Genomic DNA, 11,482 nt, shown 5'->3' with positions numbered 1-11,482 from the left:
TTATTCTGTGTATTCTTGCCACCTCTTCTTAATATCTTCTGCTTCTGTTAGGTCCATCGATAAATTCCCATGTATAGGTGTACGTAAATACATTTGTAAATGATGGCAACTATAGCTTCCGTTTCAATTGGTAGAATATCACAGTGGAGATTCAGTGATATATGCTCCACAATCAGTTTCAAGTGTGTTTCTGCTCTATAGTTTTCTTAATTTAGTAAGAACTTTGTTTTTGTCATGATGATTATATTCCACCTAAGTCAGTATTTGTATTATCATCACAACAAACTAATTTTATCTTCAATATTGGATTTTTACACTGATTTTGTGAGAGAGCATTAGTAAAGTCAGATGTTTTATCTTTATCAAAATAATATTCCAAAAGCTATACTTTGCTTGCATAAATTTGATGAAAACATTAAGCCATTTCTGAAATTAACCAATTTTCTGTGTAAAGCATCTAACATCCCTGATATAAAACTGACATTATGTAGCAATTTGCAAAAATCTTTCTCAGCTAATGGAGCTGACCCAGTAGTAGTTATCACTTTGCTCTGTATATTTGCACAGAAAACATGGAATTGAAATTAATTTAGAGAAATAATCATTTGATCTAATTGAAAAGTCATGCTTTAGCATAGGAAATAACAGCCCATTCGAGTATTCTTGCCTGGGAAATCCCATGGACAGAGGAGCCTGTGGGCTACAATCCATGGGGTTGCAAAGAATCGGGAATGACTTAGCGACTAAACAATATCTCCTCCACCTCACCCTCAAGGGCTATAGTTACAAAAGAGTTAAGCATTATGGGGAAAAAAAATAAAGAAAAGCTATGCTTCACAGAATGCTATGTAAATTCACCTTACGCAGTTAACTTTTGAAATAGATGGTGATTTTTTAAAACATATATGAGCCTGCTGGTTTTCACATGGTCAGTAATAGCACTATGACTTCTGGTTGGAAGGTAAATACTGACAAATATTTTTGAGCAGGTTACATTCACCAGCTTTTTTTAAAAATTTAGAAATAAAAATTCACTAATTATGTACAAAGCATTTACTTTCGTTTTCTCATTGCCATTGAAACATGTATATTATCATATGTGAAACGAATCTCCAGTTCAGGGTCGATCCATGTTACAGGATACTCGGGGCTGGTATGCGGGGATGACCCAGAGGGAGGATAAGGGGAGGAGGGAGGTGGGAGTGGGGTCCGGGAGGGGGAACTCATGTACACCTGGGGCGGATTCATGTCAATGTATGGCAAAACCAACCAATATAATATTGTAAAATAATTAGCCTCCAATAAAAATTTAAAAAAAGTTGCTGTAGAGACTATTTGCAAAATAAAAAGGCATTAAAAAACAGAAAAATAAGCAAATGGTTGTAGATTTACACCTTCACAGAAACAGCAAAACTACAGTAGCAGGAGCTTTTTGACTGTTTTCCCTATGGTCTATAGGAGGACTGCTCAGACTCCATTACCCACACACATTTCACTTATAATTAGCACACATGCTTTTTCACATTTTCTACTGACCCTTTGAGCTAGCGGCCTGTCAAATTTAATAGCACAAGTGGCTGATACAGTAACTAACCTGCAGATACAACAGCATCAAATACACCACCTGAGACCAGGGATTCAGTTCAGTTCAGTTCAGTTCAGTTGCTCAGTCGTGTCCGACTCTTTGTGACCACATGAATCACAGCACGCCAGGCCTCCCTGTCCATCACCAACTCCCAGAGTTCACTCAAACTCATGTCCATCGAGTTGGTGATGCCATCCAGCCATCTCATTCTCTGTCGTCCCCGTCTCCTCCAGCCCCCAATCCCTCCCAGCATCAGAGTCTTTTCCAGTGAGTCAACTCATCGCATGAGGTGGCCAAAGTATTGGAGTTTCAGCTTTAGCATCAGTCCTTCCAATGAACACCCAGGATCGATCTCCTTTGGAATGGACTGGTTGGATCTCCTTGCAGTATAAGGGACTCTCAAGAGTCTTCTCCAGCACCACAGTTCAAAAGCATCAATTCTTCAGCGATCAGCTTTCTTCACAGTCCAACTCTCACATCCATACATGACCACGGGAAAAACCATAGCCTTGACTAGACGGACCTTGGTTGGCAAAGTAATGTCTCTGCTTTTTAATATGCTATCTAGGTTGGTCATCACTTTCCTTCCAAGGAGTAAGCGTCTTTTAATTTCATGGCTGCAATCAGCATCTGCAGTGATTTTGGAGCCCCCAAAAATAGTCTGACACTGTTTTCACTGTTTCCCCATCTATTTCCCATGAGACCAGGGATAGTAATTTTTAACTGATGGAGTCAAAGAGAACTTTGTTTTACAAGAAACTGGAGCCCGTCCTTGAAAGGGAGGTGTCTGTTATGTTGCATCTAGAAAGAGTTGTCATCTTTCACATTTAACTACATGGTGAAGTGAGAACTCTGTACACTACATTTCACACATTACTGCTGCTGCTGCTAAGTCGCTTCAGTCGTGTCCAGCTCTGTGCAACCCCATAGACAGCAGCCCACCAGGCTCCCCGGCCCCTGGGATTCTCCAGGCAATAACACTGGAGTGGATTGCCATTTCCTTCTCCATCACACACTACTACATGAGACAATTCTTTGCTTTGAAACCTATTTTACCTGATATTTAATATATCTACTCCTGTTTTTTTGCTGCTATTGCTAATATTTGCTTGCCACACCTTATCCTGTCTTTTTACTTTCAACCTACTTATGTCACTATATTTGAAGTCAGTTGCTTGTAGACAACATATAGCTGAATCACAGACTTATTAATCCACTCTGCCAGTTTGCTTTTCAATTGATGTATTTAGACTATTTACATTTAAGGTAATTATTGGTATGTATAGGGCTTATACATCCACTTTATTCTTTATTTTTTGTTTATTTCCTGTGTTTCTCAGTCCTCTGTTTCTCATCTCCAGCCTTCTAATAAGTTACCTGATTGTTTTTAAGGTTTTTAGTTTGACTTATTTAGTCTTTTTGAACATTTCGCTTTCTATAGTTTAAGAACAAGTCAAGGATGTCCAGTCTTACTACTCTTATTCAACACGGTGCTGGAAGTTTTAGCCAATACAATAGCACAATAAAAAAAGAATAAAAAGCATACAGATTGAAAAGGAAAAAGAAAACTTCCCTTTTGATGATTTGTTGTCTGTGTAGAAAACTCCAAAGAACTGACAAAAATAAAAACTCTTAGAAGTAATAAGTGAGTTTATCACAGTCTCAGGATACAATATCAACACATGGAAATCGATCTTAATTTTACATACTAGCAACAAATATATGGAAAGTGAAATTAAAATATAATTCCATTTATAATTATTCCAAAGAAAATGAATTACTTGGGTATAAATCTAACAAAATATATACAATATCTGTATCCTGAAAATTGCAAAATGCTGATGAAAGGCATCAAAGAACTAAATAAAAGGTATGATTTATTGTGTTCGTGGGTTGGAAGACTCAACATAGTAAAAATGTGAATTCTCCCTAAACTGATCTACAGATTAATGCCATATTTATCAAAGTTCCAGCAGGGATTTCTGTAGGCATAGAGAAGCATATTCTAAGTTTATATGGAATGCACAGAACATATAATAGCTAAAACAATCTTGAAGGGGAAGAACAGTGTGAGGAGAACCACTCTACCCCTTGCTAAGGCTTACTATATAGCTAAAACCATCAAGCCACTGTGTTATTGGCAGAAGACTAGATACATGGGTCAATGGAACAGAAGAGAGAAACCAGAAATAAACTCACACAAATATGCCCAGCTAATCTTTGACAACATTTCAAGAGCAAGTTTAATAAAGTGTCTGAATCCATTTTTGACATTTGACTGCTGACAGCTTTCAAATTCCACCTAACCCCTTTCCACTTTTGCCCTGCCTCTGGGCAAGCTGATAAGAAATCCCAGGCTTTCTCTCCCTTGGCATTTCCAGGAAAGGTCAAACTATGAAAATCCCTGCCCACACATGGGAATCATCACCCTAGTCTCACTGCCTAATCAAAATAAAATCAAAAGACACTTACTCCTCCTTTCATTCACTGGAAAATCCATAGCCTTGACTAGACGGACTTTGGTGGCAAAGTAATGTCTCTGCTTTTTAATATGCTATCTACGTTGGTCATAACTTTCCTTCCAAGGAGTAAGCGCCTTTTAATTTCATGGCTGCAATCAGCATCCGCAGTGATTTTGGAGCCCCCAAAAATAAAGTCAGCCACTGTTTCCACTGTTTCTCCATCTATTTCCCGTGAAGTGATGGGACCAGATGCCATGATCTTTGTTTTCTGAATGTTGAGCTTTAAGCCAACTTTTTCACTCTCCTCTTTCACTTTCATCAAGAGGCTCTTTAGTTCTTCTTCACTTTCTGCCATAAGGGTGGTGTCATCTGCATATCTGAGGTCATTGATATTTCTCCCAGCAATCTTGATTCCAGCTTGTGCTTCCTCCAGCCCAGCATTCCTCATGATATACTCTGCATAGAAGTTAAATAAGCAGGGTGACAATATACAGCCTTGACATACTCCTTTTCCTATTTGGAACCTGTCTGTTGTTCCATGTCCAGTTCTAACTGTTGCTTCCTGACCTGCACATAGTATAGTTGCTTTGTAATGTTATGTTAGTTTTTACTGTACAGCAAAGGGAATCGGTACCTTCTTTTTTTGGATTTCCTTCCAATATAAGTCACCACAGTGTACTGAGTAGAGTGCTACACAGTAGGTTCTTATTAGTATCTTCTTTATTCATAGTGGTGTATATATGCCAAGCCCAATCTACCAATGCTTCCCACTCTTCCCCCTTTGGCATCCATACATTTGTCCTCTATGTCTGTGTCTTTATTTCTGCTTTGCAAATGAGTTCATCTGTATCATTATTCTAGATAACACATATAAGTGATATTATATGATATTTGTTTTGTCTTTCTGCCTTACTTCACTCTGTATGACAGTCTCTGGTTCATCTGCATCTCTACAAATTGCAGCATTTAATTCCTTTTTATGGCTGAGTAATATTCCATTGTTCTTATGTACCACATCTTTATCCATTCTTCTATTGATGGGTATTTAGGTTGTTTCCATGGACTGGCTACTGTAAATAGTGCTGCAATGAACATTGGGGTACATGTATCATTTTTTTAAACTTATTTGGCTGTGCCAGGTCTTCACTGCAGCATGAGGGATCTTGAGTTGCAGCATGCAAACTCTTAGTTGCAGCATGTGGAATCTAGTTCCCTGACCAGTGATCAAACCCAGGCCTATTGCATTAGGTCACAGTCTTAGCTACCGAACCACCAGGGAAGTCCCTGCATATGTCTTTTGAATCATGATTTTCTCCAGGTATATGCCCAGGAGTGGGATTGTCAGGTCATATAGTAATTCTTAGTTTTTTATGGGATCTCCATACTGTTCTTCATACTAGCTGTGCCAATTTACATTCCCACCAGCAGTTGAGGGTTGCCTTTTCTCCACACTATCTCTGTCATTTATTGTTTGTAGATTTTTAAAATAATGGCCATTCTGACCAGTGTGAGGTGATACTTTATTGTATTTTTGATTTACATTTCTATAATAAAGAAGCTTTGTATTATTTGAACATCTTTTCATGTGTTTGTTGGTCATCAGTATGTCTTCTTTGGAGAAATATCTATTTAGGTCTTCTGCCCATTTTTTATTTATTTATTTTTTATATTGAGTTGCATGAGCTGGTGGTTTATTTTGGAGATTAGCCCCTTCTCAGTTGCTTTGTTTGCAAATATATTCTCTCATTTCAATGGTTGCATTTTCATTTTGCTTATGGTTTCCTTTGCTGTGTAAACACTTTTAAGTTTAATTCAGTTCAGTTCAGTTGCTCAGTCGTGTCCAACTCTTTGCGACCCCATGAATCACAGCACGCCAGGCCTCCCTGTCCATCACCAACTCCCGGAGTTCACTCAAACTCATGTCCATCGAGTTGGTGATGCCATCCAGCCATCTCATTCTCTGTCGTCCCCTTCTCTTCCTGCCCCCAATCCCTCCCAGCATCAGAGTCTTTTCCAGTGAGTCAACTTGTCGCATGAGGTGGCCGAAGTATTGGAGTTTCAATTAGGTCCCATTTATTTTTGTTTTTACTTTCATTACTCTAGGAGTTGGATCAAAAAAGATCTTGCTGTGATTTATGTCAAAGAGTGTTCTGCCTATGTTTTCTTCTAAGAATTTTCTACTGTCCAGCCTTACATTTAGGTCATTAATCCATTTTCAGTTTATTTTCATATATGGTGTTAGGGAGTGTACTAATTTCATTCTTTTATGTGTAGCTCTCCAGTTTTCCCAGCACAAGTTATTAAAGAGACTGCATTTTCTCCATTGTATAATCTTGCTTCCTTTATCACAGATTAGGTGATCAAAGGTGGATGGGTTTATATCTAGGCTTTCTAACTTGTTCCTTTGATCTATATTTCTGTTTTTGTGCCAGTACCATTCTGTCTTGATGACTGTAGCTTTGTAGTTTAGTTTGAAGTTAGGGAGCCTGATTTCTCCAGCTCTGTTTTTCTTTCTTGCAATTGCTTTAGCTATTCAGGATCTTTTGTCTTTCCACACAAATTGCAAAACTTCTTGTCCTAATTCTGGGGGAAATGTCATTGGTAATTTGATAGAGTTTGCAGTCAGTCTGTACATTACTTTGAGTAGTACAATCATTTTCACAATATTGATTCTTCCAATTCAAGAAAATAGTATATCTCTCCACCTGCTTGTGTTGTCTTTGATTTCTTTCATCAGTATGTTATGTTTTCTGAGTAAAGGCCTTTTGCTTCTTTAGTGAGGTTTATTCCTAGGTATTGTATTCTTTCCGTTGCAATGGTAAATGGGATTGTTTCCTTAATTTCATTTTCTTATTTTTCATTGTTAGTGTATAAGAATGCAAGAGATTTCTGTGAATTAATTTTATATCCTGCAACTTTGCCAAATTCAGTGACTAGCTCTAATACTTTTCTAGTGGCATCTTTCAGATTTTCTATGTATAGTATCACGTCATCTGCAAACAGTGACAGTTGCACCTTTTTTTTTTTCCAATTTGGACCCCTTTTATTTCATTTTCTTCTCTGATTATCATTGCTAAGACTTCCAAAATTGTTGAATAATGGTGGTGAGAGTGGGACCCCTTGTTTAGTTCCTGATCTTAGAGAAAATGCTTTCAGTTTTTTACCATTGGGAATGATTGTGGGTTTGTTGTATACCACCTTTATTAGGCTGACGTATGTTCTTTTTATGTCTACTTTCTGGAGATTTTTTTATAATAAATGGGCATATAATTTTGTCAAAAGCTTTTTCTGCATCTATTGAGATGATCATATGGTTTTTATTCTTCAATTTGTATAACACTGATTTACATATATTGAAGAATCCTTGTAATCCCTGGGATAAGTCCCACTTGATTATGGTACATGATCCTTTTAATGTGTTGTTGGATCCTGTTTGCTAGCATTGTGTTGAGGATTTTTGTGTCCATGTTCATCAGTAATATTGGCCTGTAATTTTCTTTTTTGTGGTATCTTTATCTGGTTTTGGTATCAAGGTGATTGTGGCCTTGTAGAATTAGTTTGTGAGTGTTTTTCCCTCTGCAGTTTTTTGGAAGACTTTAAAAAGGATAAGTTGTTAGCTTTTCTCTAAAATTTTGATAGACTTCATCTGCGAAGCCATCTGGTCCTGGGCTTTTGTTTGCTGAAAGATTTTTAATCACAGTTATGATTTCATTACTTTTGATTGGTCTGTTGATATTTTCTATTTCTTCCTGGTTCAGTCTTGGAAGTTCGTACATTTCTACAAATTTGACCAATTCTTTCAGGCTGGCCATTTTATTGGCATGTAATTGCTTGTAGTAGTCTTTTATGATTCATTGTATGTTTGCACTGTCAGTTGTAGCTTCTCTTTTTTCACTTATAATTTTATTGATTTGAGTTCTCTCCTTTTTTTCATGAGTCTGGATAAACATTTATCAATTTTGTTTGTCTTTTCAAAGAACCAGGCTTTAGTTTTTTTTTATCTTTGCTATTGTTTTCATTTCTATTTCATTTATTTCCTCTCTGATCTCTAAGATTTCTTTCCTTCTAGTAACTTTGGTTTTTGTTTGTTCTTCTTTCTCTAGCTGCTTTAGGTATAACAGTAGGTTGTTTATTTGAGGTTTTTCTTATTTCTTGAGGTGGGGCTGTATTGCCATAAACTTTCCTCTTGAAACTGTTTTTGCTGCATCCCATAGGTTTTGGGTCATTTTGTTTTCATTGTCATTTGTTTCTTTTTTTTTAAATTTCCTCTTTGATTTCTTCAGTGATCTATTGTCTATTTAGTAGCATCTTAGCCTCCATGTGCTTGTATTTTCTACAGCTTTTTCCTGTAATTTCATAGCATTGTGGTCAGAAAAGATGCTTGATATGATTTCAGTTTTCCTAAATTTACAGAGGTTTGATTTGTGACCCAAGATGTGATCTATTCTGGAGAATTTTCTGTGTGCACTTGAAAAGGAAGTGTAGTTTGCTGCTTTTGGATGAAATGTCATATAAATACCAATTAAGTCTATCTGGTCTAATGTGTCATTTAAGGATTCATTAATTTTCCTTATTAATTTTTTGTCTGATGATCTGTCCATTGTGGGAGTGCTCACTGTCCATTCTATTCCACAGATGCAGGGTTTACCAAGCTGATCACAGTGATTTAGTCCATGGCTTGTGCAGCTGCAGGAAGAGATTTTCGTTTATTTTCCTTAATTGTACAGCCCCTGGGGTTTGGCTGTGGTTTTGGCCCCACCTCTGTGTTTGGGCCACCCTCAGGTGTCTGTTCCCTGCCCAAGTGAGAGGGGGCAAAAGCAGCAGCTGATTGGGAGACTCAGGCTAATCAGGGCACTTATTTATTCAGGCCGGGGAGGGACAAGGCAGCCACATCTAGGGTGTGTGTGAATTGCCTATGGCAATGGAGAGGAACAGGAAATTTCAAGACTTGGATGAGCTTATTCTGGTCAAAGTCCCTCCCTGTGCCCACAGAGGCATCAGCCGGTGGGGAAGGGAGTTGCAATGACAGCCCTGCTCCTTGTGTGCCACTCAACAATGGCACCTGATTTCCAAGGCAGATCATGCTTCCTCTAGGAGCATTCCTGACTGTGGAGCCCCTCACTCCCATCTCTTCAGGATGTCTCTGTGCAGTCAACAACAGTCCTCTCCTTGGACCCTCTCTCATAACCCCACTCCTTAGCACTCAGCCCCTGCCACCACTGGTGGCTTCCCAGCTCAGACTGGGGCATCCAAGGCTGATTCCAGAGGAGGCTTTGGCATGGGCAGTATGGTGCACACACAGGCCTGCCAAGCTCTGTGCAGTCATTGGAGGCTTTGGGGGTAGTGGAGCTCAGAAAATCATTAGTTCTTATCTTACACATAACAAAAGTGATGGCATTTGATTTCAGTTGTTTTGTGTTCTTTAAGAACTCTAGAGAATTTTGTTCTTTGTTTTCTTTCTTTCAGATATATTTTTTTTCTTAATGTAGACAGTTGCAGTGCAGTTTCCAGGAATGAAGCAGTAGCCTGGTGAGTAGTCTTTCAGTTTGAATTCAAGTGATTGGTAAACTCTGACTAGTTCCTGTTTTCCTGATTTCCCTGGAAGGATGATCAGGAGGTGATGCCAGCTCCACCCCTACTGCTTCCCTGTGCAGACAGGTGCACACATATCTTCTCACTGCCTCAGCTCTTGGAGAGGCAGCCCTTTGGAGCACTGAGTCCCTGTCTCAATTGAACAACACCCTGGAGGGCTTTCCAAGGATGCAGTCTCAAGGTGCTGCTGCCAAGTGCTGCTGCTGCCACTGCAGAAGGAGGGGATAGAAAGACACTAGGGCAATACTCAGTCTAGAGCATCCCCATGCTGCAGCTTCTCCAGGAATCTCTTTGTATTATGTCTTACAATTGCATGTGAATATACAGTTAAGTCAAATAAAACTTAAAAGTTTTCCTAGTGTCTAGGTTAAAATTAAAAAAAAAACACCTGTTTCGATTTGGACACTCAATTATATGCTCACTCTAGCTATCATCTCTAATACAAAAAATAAGTTGTGGAAGATGCTATTGATAGGTCTACACACTGTTGCTGACAGGAAAAAGTAGGGGGAGAGGGGTGCCGCTCATGGTGGGAAATTCTGAAGGTAAGAGTGAATGATGAGGTGTTCTGCTGAGAGCTGTCCTCTGGGGTCTCCGTTGGGGTTTCTTGTTTCCAGAGGAAAAACAATAGAGAAACTGATTGGACAAAGAGGGAAAGAGAAGGAGGGTCTTTGCTATTCCATTGCTGTTTCTAGTAAACTTGAGTCTTTTGGACATTGAAGAAAAAGTGGCAACACTTGGTCTTTTGGCATTTCTTACTCTGTAGATAGAAAAACACATTTATATGAGAAAACATGGTACAAGTTGAAGAAAAGAAGAGTCAGGAATGCTCGGAGTCCCTGGTGAGAATTTAAATCAGAATTCTTCATTGTAATCTGACCCACAATCCTAGGGCAAAGATGGTCTTGGAAAAGAGATTTACACTGGGATATCTGATCAGTTTAGCCAGATCCAAATGATTTTGAATCATGAGTTCCCATTTCTCCTTCCTTGTCCATAGTTTTTCATTTCCATTTCTTCTGTTCAAATAAGACCATCTCTTCATCAAATGCTTCATAAACTTGGGAACAACTATGTTGCACCTTTTTAACCTTATTATCATAATGAGAAGGTCTACTTTTATTCCTTTCTTCTGTCCCAAAAACAGGTACTCACTGGAACAATTTCTAAAGAGAAATATTTCATCAGAACCAACAGCCTCCCAAAGACATGATAGCATATTTGTTAGTCTGAAATCTTCTGAAAATCACTTTCTCCAAAATTCTCTAACCCCAGAGTTCTGTTGTTAATGGAGATCTTTCTCCACACTATTTTCTATATTCAGAATGATTCATATGACACTTTCATTTGCAATCAGGATTTAACCATACCTGATCCACTTGCCATGTTGACATGACAGTTACAAGGACAAAACTATAATTGGTTTGATGACAATAACTGAAGGCAATTGTGAAAAGTTCGAGAATATTACACTCCTCTTGGGGAAGCATGAAAAATCCATCACATGAAAATTTTATGAAAATGTGCTCTGCGCAACTTACAATTTTCCATGACACCTGTTCCTCCTCCCCCACTATTCCTGAAGTCTCTAATGGCATTAGCCATGCTCATCTTCTGCCTACCTCAGCACTGTTGAGTGTGAGCCTGGGAGACCTTCATGCAGTCCTGCTACATTTCCAATTGGAGAGCAATAAGAATCTCTGCCACTAACAAATGAGTCAGGAGTTACCTGTGTAAACATCAATCTAACATTCTGGGTGTCTCCAGCTATAAAACTGAGTTTTCCCAGAACTTTTTGGTTTTACCTAACCCTTTTGGACTGGACACATCAGACCTCTATCTG

Source organism: Moschus berezovskii, chromosome X (genome assembly GCF_049115385.1).
Source record: "Moschus berezovskii isolate FMDL1 chromosome X, NW_MosBer_1.0, whole genome shotgun sequence".
NCBI classification, from domain to species: domain Eukaryota; kingdom Metazoa; phylum Chordata; class Mammalia; order Artiodactyla; family Moschidae; genus Moschus; species Moschus berezovskii.
This window is presented reverse-complemented; position numbering follows the sequence as displayed.